The sequence below is a fragment of the Cucurbita maxima genome, unplaced genomic scaffold, assembly GCF_002738345.1.
Source record: "Cucurbita maxima cultivar Rimu unplaced genomic scaffold, Cmax_1.0 Cma_Scf00266, whole genome shotgun sequence".
Classification (NCBI taxonomy): Eukaryota; Viridiplantae; Streptophyta; class Magnoliopsida; order Cucurbitales; family Cucurbitaceae; genus Cucurbita; species Cucurbita maxima.
In genome coordinates, this window is record NW_019272282.1 from 1 (window position 1) to 22,090 (window position 22,090).

Here is a 22,090-nt window from a genome sequence, read left to right on the forward strand (position 1 = left end):
ATGTTGTTGTGCATAACCTTTTGCTACCAACATAGCCGTATACTTGTCAACTTCGCCATTTTCGTTGAGTTTGATTTTGAAAACCCACTTTATCCAAACATCTTCATTCCTCTAGGAAAATTTATCACTCCCAAGTCTCATTTCGTTTGATGGCTTCTATCTCCAAGTCCATTGCAGCTCTCCATTTTGAACTTTGAATAGCTTCTTTAAAGGTAGTCGAATCTGTAGTTGAGGTTAATAGAACTAAATTGTTGGGCTCAATTTTTATTATTATTATATCATATTATTATATTATTATATTTTAAAATTTTGGTAGATACTCATATAGCTTTTATTATTATTATATTATTATATTTATAATAAATTTTGAATTTTCATTGGACCATTACTCACATAACTTTTTATTATTATTATATTAAAAATTTTAAATAAATTAATTCCTACATTTTTCCACTTTTCTTCTCTAAATAAACTCATCAACTTCCCTACAATTTACACACACAACTTCCATAAATTCTCCAATCCTCATTTGTTCAAAGTCTCCATTGTTTGTTGCTCTCTCCAAGCTTACAAGTTTATTTCTCTTCATCTTATTCTTGAGAGGGATTATTATTGTATTGTGAGGAAATAGTTGTAAGTATCCCAAATTGTAAATCTACTCTTTGAGAGAGTTATGGTGTATTATTATCAAACTCAAATACTTGTATCGGTTTGATCCTACGATGTGGAAAGGATTGAGTTTTCTCTTGAACTCGTAAAAAGAGCAGTGTAGCGGTTTGGCTGTGATCCGTGGAAAGAGTTGAGAAAGTTCTTTATTCAAATTCCCAAAAGGCGCTTGGGGAGTGGAGTAGGTCGAGTTTGACTGAACCACTATAAAATTAGGGTGTCATTTTCTCTAACTCTTTCCTATTTAATTTCAAAATTATTATTGTGATTTATTGCATGTTCTACTTGATTATTGTTTTGACTTGAATTATTTTGTTCTAGTAATGATCATATTCTACTTATTTATAAAAAATTTCATCATTAAAAAAAATTAATCACGTTTAAACACCTTTACCGTTAAAACTCTATTCACCCCCCTCTAGGGTTGCCATATTGACCCACCAACAATGTTCTCAAACCTTTGAAACCTAGATGCCCATATCTGCAGTGCCAAAAATGAGTATTGTCTTCCATAATTGTTTGGAAGCAAGTGGCGGTTTGCCACATGATTCTTGCAAGTAATATGAACATTCTATTTGCAGACATTGTTGTTGGCAGAATAAGCCCCTTCTTGGGATGATAGATTTTACATCTACATATTGTATCAAAATAGATACCCCTCTTTGTTGCAATTGTCCACGACTTAATAGATTGTTTTTCAACTTAGGCATATAAAAACCATCCGTGATTACCTTGACGTCAAAAACTTGCAATCTAATGTTACCTTTTTCTAACATCATCTTGAAATTATTTCCAAGCTTCATAGATTGTCGGAATTTCTCGTCAAAATCTGAGAACCATTCCTTGTTTGCGCACATATGATTGCTACACCCCAAATCAAGGAACCAAACATCTTCCCTCCTAGATTGATTGAGCTCCACATATGACATCAACAACATTTCTCTTCATCCTCAAGTTCAGCATAATTTGCTTCTTTTTCCCATTGAGAACACTCATATATAAAGTGTCCTAACTGATGACACTTATAACACGCAACTGTACTTTTGTTGAATGAATGTCTACCTCTTCCTCTTCCTCTTCCTCTACCTCTTCCTCGAAAAGCTTCACGAGCTCGATCACCTCCTCTTCCACCGAATCTATTATCGTATGTCATCTTGAGTTCTTGTTCCCCACTTACACATAGTCAAATCTTGAGGTGATTGATCACATGATTTTTTCAATAATCACCATTTGTTTCATGTTTCGCCATGAATTTTCATCTTGTTTACAACGGTGAGACTTCAAGAAAAATATGCATCAACGCTCTCACCCTCTTTCATCTGTAAGACTTCAAACTTTTTCGTAAGAACTTAGAGTTGTGCTCTTTTGACTCTTGTGGAACCCTGATATTTCTATTTCATAGAGTCCCAATTTTTTTTTTGCAGCATCTCTATTAAGGATCGTTCCCATAATACTTCGATCAATGGCTTAGAACAAAATAATTCTTGACCTTCAAGTCTTTCAGATTCGGGTACGCAATTGTTTTTTGTTGTGCTTCGATAATGTATACACCTTTGGCTACGGTAGGGATTTCGGTCTCCACCAAGGACCAATATTCCTTTCAACGAATAAAGTTTCCATAAGCATAGACCAATGATCATAGAGGCCATCAAACTTAGGAATTGTTGGTTGAACGAAATTGGTTTCAGCTGCCATATTTTGAATCTCTTTCAACTCACTCTTCAAGAAAAAAGACTGCAGTTTCTTCTTCTCACAATTAGGCCTTGCGTTGTAGCTTTGATACCAAATGTTGTATACACACAAACTATAACTCTGAAATCAATTGTGTTATAAACAAATCAACTTGGTTGACTTTTATAGCGTTACAAACTAACAAAGTTAGGAAGGATAAAATTAACCTAACTCCAAACCCCCACTAATAAATTAATTTAGTGGTACTAACATTCCTACAAATATACATCCTAAATAAATGGTAGCCATTTCAACCCTAGAGAAAAGGTCTAGTATGACCATCTTTAACAATCTACGTCTTGACAATCTATATTTTATTTACATGTCCTTAAAATGCGAGTTCAGATTCTCAACCTAACTCACATTGGAGAACAACTTTTGTTGTTTTTTCTTTTCTCTCTATTAACTTTGTATTTATTAGAGATTGTATTAACAAGTTGAGAATGGTCACACTAAGTAACTGTTTAGATCTAAATAGTCATTGATATATTAATACGTAGCACATGGGTTTCATTATTGTCTTCTTTTTATAAAAATAGAGTAAACACAAATAATTTGATTTTTTAACTTCGGTAATGTTACTTAGAATATTCAGATAAACTTTTAAAAAATATGGATAGGAAAAACCTATTAAATAAGTATCTAGTAACTTGAGTTCAAATCTTAAGATATTTGTTGTCCCATTGTCTAGTGGTTAGGACATTGGACATTAAATCTAGTAACTTGAGTTCAAATTTTGATGGGACCTTTTCTTTATTTTTTTTACTTAATGTTGTTGAAACTCTATTAGATATATATAAAATAATTAATTTTACATATTATATATTGTATCTAGTAACTTGAGTTCAAATCTTTAAAGTGTATAAAAATATTATTTTTTTTTCAATTTCAGAAATTTATGAGACACAAATTTTATGAACATCTATGGTCCCATGGTCTATCGATACAAAAATGAAAGTAATGATACATTAGGAGATTGTCCCATGGTCTTCGCTGTAACGCCCAACGCTCTAATTTTCTAAACCTAATTAGTGATGTCACCCATGCATGCATAATTTGTTACGCGGAAGCTCATCATAAATAACCTTGGAAATATTTCATAAAGATTCATAAATCCTAAACAAACCTATCTCCGAAAATAAACCTTGAATAACTGAATTCAAAATAAATCTAAATAAAACAATACTCAATGCTATAACTTAAGATAGTCAAATAAACGTAAACTCCTAAAAATATCCCATCTCCAACTTCCATGGTGTCCTCAGCTCTGCCATCAACCGTACATTGGCGCCTTGCCTTTATATGAAAAATGTAGGTATCACGTGGCTTGAGCATGCATGCATAATTTGTTATGCGGAAACTCATCATAAATAACCCTTGGAAATATTTCATATTCATAAATTCTAAATAAACCTATCTCCAAAATAAACCTTCAATAACTAAGTTCAAAATAAATCTAAATAAAACAATACTCAATGCTATAACTTAAGACAGTTAAATAAACGTAAACTCCTAAAAATATTCCCTCTCCAACTTCCATGGTGTCCTCGGCTCTGCCGTCAACTGTATATTGGCACCTTGCCTTTACCTGAAAAATGTAGGTATCACGTGGCTTGAGCATGCAAGCATAATTTGTTATGCGGAAACTCATCATAAATAACCTTGGGAAATATTTCATAAAGATTCATAAATTCTAAATAAACCTATCTCCGAAAATTAACCTTCAATAACTAAATTCAAAATAAATATAAATAAAACAATACTCAATGCTTTAACTTAAGACAGTGAAATAAACGTAAACTCCTAAAAATATCCCCTCTCCAACTTCCATGGTGTCCTCGGCTCTGCCGGCAACTGTACATTGGCACCTTGCCTTTACCTGAAAAATGTAGGTATCACGTGGCTTGAGTATTTTATGAAATACTCAGTAAGTCACCCCACTGCTGGGGTTAGGAATGCAAACACATGCAACATATGAGCGGGATCTAACTTTTCATAAAATTTACATAGCCTCGGGCACTTTTCTATTCCGGGAGGGTTAGGTGTGTGGTACTCCTTCACACACGGCCCATGTATGTGTACATGGACCCACCAGGCGGGCTCGTATACATACCTCCTGGGTCTGACTTTGTCGGGCACAACGTGTTACACGTCGCCGGACACCACAGAACAGAAAAGGACCCGCATGATATCATGGAAAACAGAAATATCAAAATTCATTCTTTCGTATCATAAAGGGGAAGAATCTCGATGCACCTGACATACATATATGCATGAGGTCCCTAACATATCTAACATGGCATTACATAAGCAGTGCTAACATCGCATATACGTTTCTTACATTACATGGCATCTCACATGACTTAAATTACATGACATATTACACAACATAAAAGTACATTCCAGTTGCATAAACATCTCATGATATCCCAGGGAGTTCTTTAGAGGGTTCTATAAGAGTCTTGATTCTTGTGGTGTTTCCTTGTAGGTGTTTCTTGGGTCCTAACTTGGTTTAGGTTCCAAACATGCTCCAATCAACTTGAAACCTCAAACATATCTTCATGTCCTTCATAATAGACCTTATAAGAAGTATGAAACCATTTGGAGCACGTATAGACCTTGGATTCTCATAAGTCTTCCTAGGGGCATTTTGGTCATTTTATCCATAATTCTTGGTTTTTCTACTTAACGTGTTCCAATGGCTTTCAAATTTTCATAAGTCATCCTAGGAGTTCATTTAGTGGGTTATTTTAACGTTACTTAAATCCTGAGTATTTTGATCAATTTAGGGCCTTAACTCACCGTTCTTTTTGTTTTTCTTTCATATATCCTAAATTTATACTTATGTTAGGGTTCATATGGAAAATCCAATGGATTCCTACAAGTATTTTTTAACAAAACGTTCGAGATCACTACTTACCTCGTCGTCGACATTTGGGATTTTCGTTCTTGAGCTTCTAGTATCCGAATTATCTCAAAATTCCTTCCACGAACTCCTTATTTTGTCTAGTTTCTAGAACCATAAAGATTTTCGTAAGAATGGACCAGGAAGGAGGTTAAAATTGAGAAAACCGAGGGAAGGTCAACATATACCTATCTTTGACTTTTATTGGTCAAAGTTTGACCTTTGACTTTGGACTTCATCTTCTTCCTTGGTAGCTAGAAAAATTTCGATTTTTTCTTATAAGACCCCTCTAATTTTACCTTTTTACAGCTATATATAGACATCTAATGGATTCAATTGTTCCACGAAATCTTTAGATGAAGTTTCAAGCAAGAGGTAGAAACCAAGTTCATACCTTTTCGTGGTCTGTAGCACAGGTTATAACCTTCCAAAGTTCAACGAAAAAACATTTTTCTCGCCTGAGTATATCTAGAAACCTTTTGTTGGGCAGCCAATTATAAAACTTTTAAGTGCCTGATTCCTTCACGAAACTTGTTGTAAATCCCATATGAAATATGTAGGTGTTGGTCGGAAGGAAAATGATTAACCATAGCACTCGAATTTGGAAGAAATCCGTGAAAGAAAAACTCATAATCTAAGAGCTTCAAACTCGAGTTTTAGGAATTCTCATCACTCGATTCTTGTCTTAAAACTTTGTCCCAACTTCAGACTTTATTGGGGAAGATTCCACCTGTTGGGTTTTATGTCCTAAAACTTATAGTTTGTAAACAAAAACATATTCTATTTTCAATAAATTTATTATTATTGTTTATTCAGTAAAAATTGTTATTGAATAAAGTGAATTTTACGATTATTAATCTTAAATCCAATAAAATAAGAACACTTTAACTATAGTATGATTACCTGAACTATATGTATTGACATAAGAGTGGATCAAGTTCAAGTACATAGACAAAATGATATATAGTACAGGGATAAGGCTGAGTACCTTATCAAGAGGACACTATGGATGCGGCCCACTTTTGTATATGACATAAACAATATGATCACTAAATTGTACATGTGGAGACATGTGAGTGGGGGCGTCCTATTTATAGAGTCATGTTTGCATGTTCATGCAAATTTGAGATCATCAAATTTTTACTCTCAAAATTTCTTTCAAATGTTTGGGATTATGTGGCAAGCATGCAAGTTTGAGTTCACCAAATTTTGACGCTCAAATTTCCACTAAAATTTGTGGGGTTTATTTGACAAACATGCAAGTTTGGTTAAACCAAATTTTGATACCTCAAAATTCTACTAACTCAAACATGGATTTTTCCATTAAATGAAGTCAACATTTTGACTTTCTTCATTTTGAATTATTAATTTGAATTATTAATTTCAAATTAAAGTAATATTAAATGATTAATTAAACTACTTAATTAATATTTAATATTAATTAAATTGCAAATCTTAATTAATTCCGACACATTTGATTAAGATATTTAAATCTTATTTAAATATCTCAGATTCTCTCTTTTTGTTTAATTCATAAATAAAACAAAGATGCGGTTAAATATATCGTATATATGTAGTGCATTCTCCCTAATTTGAATTCGAACACTTCGAACTTACTCGTCACATTCTTCTATGGTTTAGTCCGATATGAGCTAACAGAGGGACCTAATGGACCTATAGATCTTGGGCTCCAACGATCCAAGATTAACCGGTTAAACTCATTAACCTTGTTAACCAACATTCGTTAACTACTAGGACATTCCACTATAGCCTAGTAGTTGCACTCCCCTCACTATAGATATATTTCTGTCCATTTGATATAACCGTGATTAGTAAGTCGATCCTTCACAGGTTGTTCGTAACTAAAGCTGGGTCAATTTACCGTTTTACCCCTAAAATTACTTCTTGTTCCTTATGGTCCGATCTTATGCAATACTCATTGCATAGGACGCCCCCACTCACATGTCTCCACATGTACAATTTAGTCATCACATAATTTATGTCATATACAAAAGTGGGCCGCATCCATATTGTTCCTATGATAAGGTACTCAGCCTTATCCCTGTACTGTAGATCATTTTTACTATATACTTGAATTTGATCCACTCTTATGTCTCTACATATAGTTCAAGTAATCATACTATAGTCAGAGTGTTCTTAGTTTATTTGATTTAAATTAATAATCGTAAATTTCATTTTATTCAATAACAATCTTTACTGAATAAACAACAATAATAACTTTATTGAAAATAGAATATGTTTTTGTTTACAAACTATGAGTTTTAGAACATAAAACCCAACAACAGTCTTAACCTACGTTCATGTCTTCATGAGTTCCAAGCGACGTAGTCTTAACCCGCATCTAAAGGCTTGCCCTCCGATACCGTCCGCTAACCTATGCCCAAGACTTCATGCATTCCAAGTGGCATAGTCTGAAAACCAACATCCAAGACTTCTTAAGTTCCAGGAGATGTAGTCTAATCCTGCATCAAGGGTTTTCCCTATGATACAATCTGAACACATAAGCTCAAGGCTTCATGCATTCCAAGCAGCGTAGTCTAAGTCATGAGCACGTTGTACTGTGGGAGGTCTTAGGAGTTTTTGATTCTTGGCTAGGGCAACTTACTATCTTCTTGTTCCATAGAATGACACTTTCATAATTATCCATATCATCAGGGTAATTTGGTAATTTACAACTTTTAGAATATTTTATTACTATCTTAGTCATTTTTTGGTCTTTGAGTATCTTCAAATTCCAACTAGATAAGGAATTAAATATCCAAAAAGTTCCTTGAAAATTGGAAAGTGACCTTTTTGTCCTTTTCGCTTAGGCTTTTATTCCCAATACTTCTCCAAAGGCCTTAGTCCTTAGAGTTACTCATTAAGTGTTTAGAAATGACTTGCTTAAGACCCTTTTCCTAGCTTAATCCTCTTAATTTCGTTATTGGATCCTTTTTGTCTTACGTGGGTGGCTTTGCTTCATTTTTTGGGTGTTACACCTTCTTACCTCGATCAACCACCAACAAACAACTAAAAAAGAAACGTAGAAATTTAAAATAAACAGACGACTGGATTCCTTAGGATGACACCCTCTGTGACCTCATAGTTCTCGAGCAGCGCTTCTTATCTTGACCAATAGTCAACAAACAATTTAAAACTAAATGTAGAAATCCAAAATAAACAGACACGACTGGATGCCTTGGGACGATCCCCGCTGTTACTGCATAGTTCTCGAGCAATTCTACTACAACACATGTTCATCGACAGCTCGATTCACATGAGTTACCACTAACATAGATATTTTGCTTCGAAACTCGGTCATACAACAAAAAATTTCAAACATGACAAGTAAAACATGTGAATCAAGTATATTTTACGACACAAAATATCAAAGTATGTTTTCAACAACAAAAGCACATGTACTTAAAACAGACTTAGAAAAGGGTTCCTTGTTGTCTCGAGCCTGCTGGTCTCGTCCTCGATTGGCCTGCAACTTCTTATTTGGCCAAAAAAGTTAAAATAATCTTGATAAGTAATTAATTTACTTAATAAATAGCTAACTTGTCATTCACAAGTTTATTACTTATCATTCTAGTTGTTCTTAAGTTTTATTCTCAGTTAATTCCTAGTTTCTTTTACTTCGATCATTTGTAAGTTAGTAAGATATTTCAATTACCACTCCTTAGGTTACTTCTATATGGTTATTTAGAATTTTAAGACTAGTATGTAAGACTCACTCTCAATCAATTACTGTCCGTCTACTAATTTCTTTAGCAATTACTGTCCGTCTACTAATTTCTTTAGCAGCATGTAACATCATATATACCAAAGGATAGAAATACTCATTGTTCCTAACTTAGCACACATCGCGTCGGTCAGGAACTCTGCGAGGATTAGTAGACTACAATACTCATATTTTAAATCTTCCAATAATTTGTTTTGCGATAAATGAAAATGCAGCAAAAAAGAGAATCAATATTTGGTTTACCATGGTTAGAAGAAATATCTTTCTGAAAGCACAAAATATTATGGACAAGGTCAACTAAATTGACGAGCATTGAAAGACCTTGATAGCATTTCTGACGCTTGCCTATTGTGTATGTATGTTACGTGGCAAAATTTAGTGCATCTAGAGATATTTTTGCCCGCCATAATCTAGCTTTGAAGCCCCAAAGCCCCCCATCTCCCTTATATTTCTTCTTCCCCATTTGCTTCCCTACTCCTTCATTGGCACCCTCTTTCTTCCATTTTTTGTGTTTTTCTCAAGGTGAATGGCTATCCATTTTCAGTGTTGGAGGGAATTTGCTACTTTTTGGGTTTTCTCTCTTTTTAAATATCTTTTTATTTCCTTTGTTCATAAATTAGGTTTTCAGTTTAGGTTCATTTTGTTGGTGTTATTATAACACGTGCGGAAGAAATTTGGATCTTAGGCACTCTAAGTACATCAATTATAGTAAATTAGCTAGCATGTTCAAAAGCATTGAAACTTATTGAGTTTGAATACTGACCTTTTGTAGTTCAAATTCATTCTTCCAAACGAATGGTTTCGAACCACCGCTAGTGTCTTTCGTACTATTCTCTGACCTTAGAATAGGATTGTGGAATCCGGTGAGTGATGAAACTTGATAGAAATTTAGTATCGGTAAAGAGAGAGTTTTGAGAGATTTTTTCAAAGTTTTTGAAGAAGAATTTCCATGTACATTGATCACTCTATTTATAGAGTCATATTTGCATGTTCATGCAAATTTGAGATTACCAAATTTTGGACTCAAAATTCCACTCTAATTTGTGGGATTATGTAGCAAGCATGCAAGTTTGGTTAAACCATATATTGACCCTGAATATTCCACTCATTAGGTGGAGTAAACATTTTGACTTTCTTTATTTAATCTAACAATTAATTACAAATCAAAATAATATTAAATGATTAATTAAAAAATTTAATTAATATTTAACATTAAATAAAATGTTAATTCCAATTAATTCCAGCACATATTGATTATCTATCATTATTCATAATTAAAATATTTAAATCTTATTTAAATATCTCCAATTCTCTCTTTTTGTTCAATTCATAACTAAAAAAAATGAGGTTAAATATATCGTATATATTTAGCGTGTATTCCCTAATTCTAATTCGAAAACTTTGAACTCACTCATCACACTGTTCTAAGGTTTCGTTCGATATGAGCTACCAGAGGGACCTAATGGACCTACATCTCATGGGCTCCAACGATCCGAGATTAACCGGCTAAACTCATTAACCTTGTTATTCAACATTCGTTCACTACTAGGACACTCCATTGTAGCCTAGTTGTTGCACTCCTCTCACTATAGATATATTTGTGTCCATTTGATATAACCATAATTAGTAAGTCGATCCTTCACAAGTTGATCGTAACTAGAGCTGGGTCAATTTAAAGTTTTACCCCTAAAGTTACTTTTTGTTCCTTAAGTCTCACTGATCCTCTAATGAACAATTGGTTTGTGGTTCAACCACCAAACCGAATCCCTCTCGGGCCCATGAGAGGGTGGGGCTCCTCGTTCAAGACTTGGAGTCAGTACTTAAGGGAACAACCTCTCTACTATCCCTAAAAGTAGGTAGGAGTGAATTCCATCATACACCCTATGTCCTCAACTATTCATCCAGTCTTACCCTTAAAATGGGAGGCTTATTGAGTCGATGAACTCGAGCCACTCTCACCCATGAAAATCTAAGGATAATTTCGAATAAACTAGAGTTCATAGTTAGCTCAGGATTAAGATCGAGTTACCTAGGTCATAAATGAAAAAATCAGTCTCAATAGTAAACGACATTATAAAGTGAGAGAGGTTTTTTTCATGGTTCGATCTTATGCAATACCCATTGCATAGGACGCTCCCATTCACATGTCTCCAGATGTACAATTTAGTGATCACATTATTTATATCATATACAAAAGTGGGTCGCATTCATAGTGTCCCCAAAATAAGGTACTCAGCCTTATCCCTGTACTATAAACCATTTTGACTATATACTTGAACTTGATCCACTCTTGTGTCTCTACATATAGTTCAAGTAATCATACTATAGCCAGAGTGTTCTTAGTTTATTGGATTTAGATTAATGATCGTAACATTTACTTTATTCAATAGCAATCTTTAATAAATAAATATCAATAATAACTTTATTGAAAACAGAATATGTTTTTGTTTACAAACTATGAGCAATAAAGGTACTGTCAATATACTTCAAACACCTTAAAAGGGAAACCTAGAATCCATTCGGCTCAAAGTTGCATTTACATTTTATTTCAACGACCCGAAGCTACCCCTAAAAATTACTATAACATTATAACTCAATTCAAGGGTTTTGATCCAGTAGAAAAGGTTGGACGATAATATTAACTATGAAATCTCATCGAGAATGCTTGATTAAGACTAAGTAACAACGTTAGAAAACTCAAAGATACCCAAAAAATGAACTTAAAAAATTATAACTCACTGAAAATTATTAAAACATTATAACTCAATTCAAGAGTTTTGATTCAATAGAAAAGGATGAATAATCTTACCCATGAAATCTCATCAAGAATGCTTGATGATTAGAAATTACGAACCTCCATAATAGTATAATATTGTCCACGTTAAAAAATAAGTTCTAATTGTTTTACTTTTGGTTCCGTAAAAGGCAACACACCCTAGACATCACACCAATTGAAATAGTAGTTCTTACGTATAACAATAAGCAGTTAGGATTGCCTATTGGCTTGTTGGCTCCATTCCCCTTTCCACACTCTATTGGCTTGTTGAGTGGGCATCATCGTATTGCCTGAAATGATTCTCACATAGGCTTGTAGTGGGATTTATTTGAGTTATCGGTGCTACTGGAGGTGCGCAGCCTAAGGTAGCACAACTTAAGGTGCGTCCGCCCTAGTCACTAAACCTTCACGAGGTAGGCTATCTTCACCACCACCTTTTCCTCTACCTCTAATACAGGGTCATCTCCTTCCTCGTCATTCTCTTTAGTGTCCTTTATATGGCATGATGCTAAAACCAATATATAATTTCTTAAGTCTATATCTCTCTAACATAAATGGCATCATATCACATATAATCACAACATATAATTCAGTAAACATGACATATTCATAAAAATATGACTAGGTAGAACATAATGCTTCCATAAATCATATAGTTAGAGCTCCACATATTTGATACTAAATTACATTCAATATTAGTAAACAAAAAAAAGTACATGCAATTAAAGACATTTCTTTATCTTATCTTATATCAGACATACCTGATGGTGACAGGACATCGATGGTGAAATCATGGAACGTTGCAAGCCTATCTCGTAGGCAAGTCTACCGAATCTATAACCTAGAGCTCTGATACCAACGGTAACGTCCCTAGATTTCTATTAGCCTAAAGTTTCCACCGTCATCATATCCTATGCTCTTATACGAAATTAAGCATTTAAACTTCATCTTAAAATAGTGTCATGGACTTACTCATTTGAAAGAGTCTTTAAAACAACATAAAGAAATAGTAACTAAAACCATTAAAACATCAAAGTAAAAATGCCCTATACTAACCTATGCCTAAGAAAATTAAATACTATTATTCTATGCACGTGTCATTATCTCTATTTGTGATGTTCTCCTCAGTTGTATAGGGGTGTCTAGCTCTTACCTAAAATAGAAGTAGCACAAGGCTTTAGTATTTTAAGGAATACTTGACCCCACTATTGAGGCTACGAATGCAAACACATGGAACTAATGATCTTAAGAACCTATTGTTAAAAATATCATACGGGTAGCACAAGGATAGTCAGGCCACTTACTTGGTTTGTATTGGCCGACATTTTCTTTAAACTCAAGTACGTTTGAATTTTGTCTCTCGAAGTTACTCCAAGTGGTCAGGAGTTGTTTCCTATTAAAACGTCCATCTCATTTCGTTAGTAATTTACATTTCTAATCTAATTTAACTTGAACTTCAGAAATAAGACTTTATACTGCAATTAAATATTTCTATTAGAGTAAAAATAAGCTTTGGGAGGGCAAAAAACGTAAAGGTCGTTGTCAAAATTTCAAACCGAGCCTAATACGCCATTTTTTAGCCTAGGACTCCGAAATGTCGAACCGAAGGAGCCGGTGTATGCAACAGTGACCCTGTCGCTGAGGGACAATGACATATGAGAAGGTTTCGAAGTGGTTCGAGGCGCAGGTCTCGAATGTTCATGTGGGTGCACAGGTCTGTGTAGTGGATCCGTGGGTTGGACTGTGTTCTGTGCATTTGGGCTTGAATGTGGGTTTTTGGGCAAAGCACAGAGGAACTAGACTACTGGTTGTTGGTGGGTATCAGGTTGTGGTATTGGGTATCTAGTTACTATACCAAACTGGGTATGGGGTTGCTTGACTAGAATGAGGTTGCGGGTATTCGAGTTTGGGTCCGAGCAGGTGGACTTCGTCTTCTCCACTCATTTCCACGCATTTTCCTTTCTTCATTCCTTCGTATAAAAACTCGTTGTCTACATCCTATTTCTTCTCCTTTATTCTCATGGTGTTAACGGTCTTTGTAAGTTTGATCCTACCCCTCTATCTCACTAGTGTTGTGTACGTTGGATCCCATGGTCGTCATCTCGACATCGTCATTTGTGCAGAGGTGCCTTGCATTTACTTAAAAAATAAGAGCAGCACATGTCTTTAGTATTTTAAGAAATACTCATTAAGTAACCCCACTACTAGTATAGGGTAATGCAAACACGTGAAATCATGGTTATCATAAAATATCCTTTCATGGCCTTGATCTCATATTCGTTTCGGGTAGAATTTGATGTGCAGTACTTCTCTACTCACAACTTATATACACAAACATTAACTTGGGCTTCAACTAGCATACGCTCACGCTGTTGGTATACCATGGAGGGAAGGGAGTGCACATAGTATTGTGGTGTATACAATATCGTATCATAACATCATTGTTAACATAAATGTTGTAAGGTACGTGTCCGTACTAATCATGACGGGGAGGTATTTCAGTACACATGAACATATAATATGAATTAGATCCCAATAGTTTAAAATAATGGCATATAACTATGAATAAGGTAGTGTACAATGTAATACCATACTTTCATATCATGTCACGTTCCTCAATGACATAACGTGTCAATATGATATTCCATAACTTATATATCTCATCATTACAACAAGTCATAACATAATAAGCAAATATAACAATCAAAAGGTATGACACTTGTAACCGTCACTAGGCATGCGCCGACAATTAATCAAACAAGTCACCTCTAATTTACCTTCAATTCATAGTAAGCTTATTCCCGCCGTTGAGCTCACAATTAATCAAACAAGTCACCTCTAATTTTTACCCTCAATTCATGGTAAGCTTATTCCCAATAGTAGAAGGATTAATCAAACAAGTCACCTCTAATTTACCTCCAATTCATGGTAAGCTTATTCCCAACACTAGAATGAGGGTTTAAACCTTCGACCTTCTTGTTAACAGCCACACACTCTAACTAACTGTGCTATTCGAGGTAATTGTTTGTAATAGCTCAAGCCCACCAGACCCTTATAAGAAATGTTTCATCTTCTCTCCAACCAATGTTGGATCTCACAATCCACTCTCCTTGGGGGCCAGCGTCTTCGCTGGCACACCGCTTTGTGACTAACTTTGATAGCTTTTGTAATAGCCTAAACCCACCGCTAACAAATATTGTCCGCTTTTGCCCATTACGTATCATCATCAGTCTCACAATTCTAAAACGAGTCTATTAGGGAGAGGTTTTCACACTCTTCTAAGGAATGCTTCATTCCCATTTTCAGCCGCTAAAAAATATTGTCCATTTTTACTCATAACAAATCGTCGTCAGAATCACAGTTTTACAACACGCTACTAGAGAGATGTTTACAGACACTCATAAGTTATTCTTCATTCTTCTCTCAAACCGATGCAGGATCAAAGGGCATGGGTTCAAATCCCACGTCTGACAATTCAAATAAAGGTAAAATAAAAATACAATTATCACGACATGATTTTCGAAGCATCTAAGAAATTTAGTGTTCTTCAAGTTTACCCTTACGCCCGAATCTCAAGGACACTGTGATTTTATGTACCACCTGGGTGCATAACAAATGGTGAGTTGTGAGCCTCCAACAATATCTCATTCCATAATTCCTCAATTGTTGGAATATACAGGCGTCCTTGACATAACCCTTCAAAGAAACTGTGTACTCGACCTACTACTCATAATATATAAATATATTTGGTATGTTTTGGTCTTCTTGTAAGATATTTGACAACTAATCTCGAGTTGCAAATCATCTGATCTTCCAGGAGTCATATATGCCATATAGTCATATATTACATATTCGCCAACTCACCTATTGCAAATTGAATCGATAGTAGGGGAAATGGTAAGTGCATAACTAAATTACCTCATTTCTGGTATGCTTAGAAGAGTTAAACTACGTGGCACCAATGGTCGGGAATAGCTTAGATAAGCTAAATAGGGCACAACTGTAATAACTCAATTTTAAAGACTTCAAAGCACAACTATAATAACTCAATTTTCAAGACTTCAAATCCATTATTCATGACACATCGTGACACAGAAAAAAAAATTCATAAAATTTGGAACAAGATTCGAAAACTAAGTACAACAACTCGTAACAAATAGAACTGACGTGACAAAGAAAAATTTTGATAAAAATTGGAACGAGATTCGAAAACTATGGACAACAACTTGTACACATAGAACTGACGGCTCGAGACGACCCTCCTCTGTGACCTTAACTAACAATTAGTGATCACCCTAAAAGGAAAAGTAATATCTAGTGCAACTAAATAAGTAACCTACTTGTAGGCGGTAATCGAATCCTTGTTCGAGCGAGTTGCCATGGGTTTTTCTCTAAGTTATAGAAAGTTCAAGTGTAGATTATATGTAATGACCCGTTTTCTAGGGACTTAGAGTCACTAGAATATGCATGATGTAACTACTTTATGCGAAAATATTTTTTACATTATGTTTTTGTATTGAAGCTACCCCTAAAAAGAACACAATATTATTATTAAGAATGCTAGATTAAGACTATGTAACAATGTTAGGAATCACGAACCTACATAATTATATGACATTGTCCACTTTGGTTGGAGGGTTAAATTTTTCCACATACTAAAATGGAATGATTCATTCCCATTGCTAAAAAGAGAGATGAACCTCCGACCTTATGGTTAACAATCATTAGCCTAGTTATTGTCTACTTTGACACATTACATATCGTCGTCAACCTCACGGTTTTAAAACACGTCTAATAGTAAGAGATTTCCACATGCTTATAAGAAATGTTTCATCTCCTCTCCAATTGACATGGGATCTCACAATCCACCCCTTTGTGTTCCCGGCAATTTCGTTGGCACACCACCCAATGACTAGCTCTAATACAATTTGTTACAAACCAAGTGTACCTCTATCAGATATTGTCTACTTTGGCTAATTACGTATCACCATCAGCCTCACAATTTTAAAATATGTCTAGTAGGAAGAGATATCCACAACCTTATAGTTAATGTTTGGTTCCCATCTCCAATTGCTAGCACATATTGTTTGTTTTGGCCTGTTACGTGTCGTCGTAAGTTTAAAAGTTTTAAAACGCGTCTTTTAGGTTGAGGTCTCCACACCCTTATAAGGAATGCTTCACTCCAACCAATGTTAAGTCTTATAATAAATAGTTAGGATGGCTAAGTGGTTGAAGGTGTTAGGACGTAGTTTTGGTCCTCGTGAGTTGAAATCCCACTTTTGACAACTTAGAAAGGTTTTCTTTTATAAAGTGTTTTTTCTCACTTTTGACAACTTAGAAAGGTTTTCTTTTGTCAAAAAGGTTTTCTTTTATAAAGTGTTTTTTCCACTTTTGACAACTTAGAAAGGTTTTCTTTTATAAAGTGTTTTTTATTAAATTGGTTCAAAATTTTTACTCAAAAGATGTGGATTTTTGACAACTTAGAAAGGTTTTCTTTTATAAAGTGCTATTTTTTTTATTAAATTGATTCAAAATTTCTACTCAAAAGATGTTTTCCACTACCTTAAGGAATGAACTCCTTCCTATTAGTAGAATGTCCGACCTTGTTGTTAAAGGCCGCATGCTCTAACCAATTGAGTTATTACAGCTAAGAGCTGTTCCAACTAATCATTTGTAATAGCTCAAGGCCACCATTAGTAAATATATTCAGCCTTGGCTCGTTGCGTATTATTGTCAACTTCACGGTTTTAAAACGCATCTATTAAGGAGTGGTTTTCACATCCTTATGCGGGATGTTTCTTCCCCTCTCCAACCTACGTTCAATCTCACAATCCATTCGCTAACAAATATTGTCCATTACACATCACCATCAACCGAACAATTCTAAAACGAGTCTACTAGGGAGAGGTTTCTACCTCCTTATAAGAAATGTTTCATTCCCCTTTCCAAAGGCTAAAAAATATTGTCCACTATTTTATTAAGATGATATTTTGGAGATATATTAGTTAGAATATATGTGAGATATTTAGGGAGTTGTAAGTATAAATTTGATTAATCGTGTATTTTATTTATTTACAAGATTTAGTTAGTTATATATTTTTTTCTATTTTTAGGTATTAGTTGATAGTTTGTATCTATTTAAACGTGGTAAACCTGAATGAAGATTATACACTTTTCCAATTCTTTTTTCTATTTCTATTTCTTAACATGGTATCAGAGCATCGATCGTGGTGTTCTTAAATATCAAAATTTCCTTTATGGCGGAATCAGCTAAATTCAGCTTTAAAATTTCGGATGTTGATTTAACACATCCTTACTATATGCATCACTCTGATCAGCCAAGATATTCACTTGTTCCAATCAAATTAAATGGAGCAAATTATCAATCCTGGAGTAAATCAGTTATGCATGCTCTTATTGCCAAGAAGAAAATTGGCTTCATTGATGGCACAATTGAGGAACCGCCCCAAGATGCAAATTCAACTTAATTCGAACTCTGGAATCAGTGCAACAGTATGATAATATCTTGGTTAACTCATTCTGTTGAAGCAGATATCGCTAAAAGCATTATTCACGCCAAGACAGCTCATCAAGTGTGGGTTGATCTTCGCGATCAATTCTCACAAAAGAATGCTCCAGCAATTTTTCAAATACAAAACTCGATAGCAACGATGTCACAAGGAACCATGGCAGTGTCAACATATTTCTCCAAGCTCAAAGCACTCTGGGATGAACTGGAAGCGTACCGCACACTATTTACGTGTAATCAAAGTCAAATACATATTGATCAACGTGAAGAAGACAAGTGATGCAATTGCTCATGGGGCTCAATGAGTCTTATAAAACGGTGAGATCTAACATATTGATGATGTCTCCATTATCTAATATGAGGCAAACTTATTCATTACTTGTACAAGAAGAGATGCAGCGACAGGTAACCTCGGAACCTACTGAGAATTTCTCGATTGCATCAGCAGTGCAGAAGAAAACAACATATTCAAAATTCGCCAAGGACAAATCGTGTGAACACTGCAATAAAAGTTGTCATACAATCAATGAGTGTCGAATTCTTAAGTTTCATTGTAAGTTTTGTGATAGAAGGGGACATACAGAAGATCGGTGTCGACAGAAAAATAATTCTACAAGGACAAGACAAGTCAATCAACACAATCATCTTGAATACCGATCATCTGCAAATATGGCCGATGTTTCACAGTTGAATACAGAAGAACAGTCACCTAATTCCATTCCAAATTTTTCTTCTGAGCAATTACGACAGATAGCACAAGTCTTATCTGCAATCAATCAAAACCCTTCTGGTAATTCTGGCAATCACATCAATGTTGCAGGTTTGTTTCCCATATCTACATTATCTGTTAACTCTGCGAGTTCTAATTCATGGATTCTCGATAGTGGAGCTACGAATCATATAGTATCAAAATCTTCTGTTATGACTAATCCAAAGGCTGCCATCATGTCTACAATAAATTTGCCTAATGGAGAGACAACACGTGTGTCACATACTGACAATATTTTTCTTAGCCCTAACCTTAAGTTAAACAACGTTTTATGTGTGCCTTCATTCAATTTAAACCTAATGTCGATCAGCAAACTTACCAATAACTTGAAATGTTATGTCACCTTCTATCCTGATTCTTGTGTTATGCAGGACTTGGCTACGGGGAAGATGATTGGCTCGGGTAAACAATTTGGAGGTCTCTATCATATTTTTTCATCTCCAATCAAATCTTCAGCTCATCAAGTATCTCAGTCATCTGATTTGTGGCATTTACGTCTAGGTCATCCTTTTTTTTCTCGTTTTAAATTTCTAGCTGATCAATTGCATCTTAATAATGCGAGTTATTCTCATAATTGTAGTATCTACCCGTTAGCAAAACAAACTAGGTTGTCTTTCCCAAGAAGTTCAATAACAACCCATTTTGCCTTTGATCTAATACATTGTGATGTTTGGGGACCACATAAAATTCCTACTCATTCTGGTTTGCGTTTTTTTCTCACTATTGTTGATGATTTTACTCGATGTACTTTAGTTTTTCTAATGCAACATAAGTCAGAAGTACATCATTTGTTAATGAACTTTGTTAAATTTGTTCAAACTCAATTTCATACTACTATCAAGATAGTTCGATCAGACAATGGGACTGAGTTCCTATCATTGCAACCATTCTTTACTTCTTGTGGGATTGAATTTCAGCGCACTTGTGTCTATACTCCACAACAAAATGGAGTCGTAGAACGTAAGCAGCGTCATATCCTAAATGTAGCTAGGTCTCTTCTTTTTCAGTCACAGGTTCCACTTAATTTTTGGGGAGAATGCATTTTAACGGCTGTTTATCTTATAAATAGAACGCAATCACCAGTGTTATCTAACAAGACACCCTTTGAAGCACTCTACAAACGATCACCTACATTTCATCATCTGAAAGTTTTTGGTTGTAAATGTTATGCAACTATAGTACATCCTAAGCAAAAATTTGAACCTCGGGCAATTCCTTGTGTTTTCGTAGGATATCCTTGTGGTCATAAAGGTTACAAATTGTATGACATGCAATCTCACAAATTCTTTATCAGCCGTGATGTTAAATTTTGTGAAGATGATTTTCCTTTTTCATCAGCTTCACAAACTTCGACATTAGCTCCTTCGACTCCTGTTGTTTCACTTCATGATCCATCCTACTTAAGCATCCATCCTCCACCTTCCATTCCTCCTTCACCTACTACTTCGTCGTCTCCTCCACCTTCTTCAGATTTGCCCACTGATTCCAATCCTATCCCGCCTGATACATCAGCTCCACTCCGACGTTCTACTCGCATTAAACAGCCTCTAGCTTGGCATAAGGATTATGAGATGTCTTCTGGAGCCAATCATTTAACCTCTAGCTCAAGTCCCGGCACTGGCACCAGGTATCCCCTTCATCAATACCTTTCATTCTCTCGTTTTTCTCCTACCCAACGTGCTTTTCTAGCTCTTATTACATCCCAAACAGAACCTAAAACCTATGACGAGGCAGTTGGCGACCCTATATGGCAACAGGCTATGAAAGATGAAATTGCAGCTTTGGAACGTAATCATACATGGTCTTTCGTTCCTCTACCACCTGGTCATAAAGCTATTGGTTGTCGCTGGGTGTACAAAATTAAATACAACTCTGATGGTTTTGTTGAACGTCATAAAGCTCGTCTTGTAGCAAAGGGATACACTCAGGTTGAAGGTATTGATTACACAGAAACATTTTCCCCTACAGCGAAACTTACTACACTTCGTTGCTTACTCACTGTTGCTGCTGCTCGAAAATGGTTCACCCATCAGTTGGATGTTCAAAATGCCTTTCTCCATGGTAATCTAGACGAGGAAGTTTATATGTCTTTACCACCAGGTCTTCGCCGACAGGGGGAGAATACAGTATGTCGGCTCCATAAATCTCTTTATCGTTTAAAACAGGCTTCTCGCAATTGGTTCTCCATATTTTCTACAACTATACAAAATGCAGACTACACTCAGTCCAAAGCAGACTACTTTTTGTTTACCAAGAGTAAAGGTACTTCTCTCAATCTATGTTGATGATATTCTGTTGACCGACAATGATCTCAAAGAAATGCAATATCTCAAGACTAGTTTACTCCAGAAATTTCTTATCAAAGATTTAGGAAATTTGAAATATTTTCTAGGCATTGTCTTTTCTCGGTCTAGAAAAGGAATTTTTATGTCTCAAAGGAAGTATGCTCTAGACATCCTTCAAGACACAGTCCTTACACGAGCACGTCCAGACAAATTTCCTATGGAGCAAAATCTGAAACTTTCTTTAACTGAAGGAGAGAAATTGAATGATCCAAGTAAATACAGACGGTTGATTGGCAGATTAATATATTTGACTGTCACTAGGCCTGACATATCTTATTAAGTTCGTATGCTTAGCCAATTTATGCATGAACCAAGAAAATCACATTGGGAGGCAGCTCTTCGAGTTCTGAGGTACATCAAAGGCACTCCTGGTCAAGGACTCCTACTGCCATCTGAAAACAATTTAAGATTACAAGCATATTGCGACTCTGACTGGGGTGGTTGTCGAACTTCCAGACGGACTATTTCTGGGTTCTGCATTTTCCTTGGAAATTCAATTATTTCTTAGAAGTCTAAAAAGCAGACTAATGTGTCCAGATCATCAGCAGAAGCCGAGTATCGAGTTATGACAAATACTTGTTTAGAGTTAACTTGGTTAAGATACATTCTTCAAGACTTGAATGT

General features: G+C 35.1%; 1 long non-coding RNA gene across 1 annotated transcript; it reads left to right on the forward strand.

Annotated features, from left to right (window-relative positions):
* The first annotated feature begins 5,915 nt into the window (after window positions 1-5,915).
* Window positions 5,916-12,490, forward strand: LOC111474191. The gene is made up of 3 exons (XR_002715902.1): window positions 5,916-6,034; window positions 6,371-6,374; window positions 12,480-12,490. It is a non-coding gene; the product is annotated as an uncharacterized LOC111474191 (long non-coding RNA).
* Window positions 12,491-22,090: the final 9,600 nt, after the last annotated feature.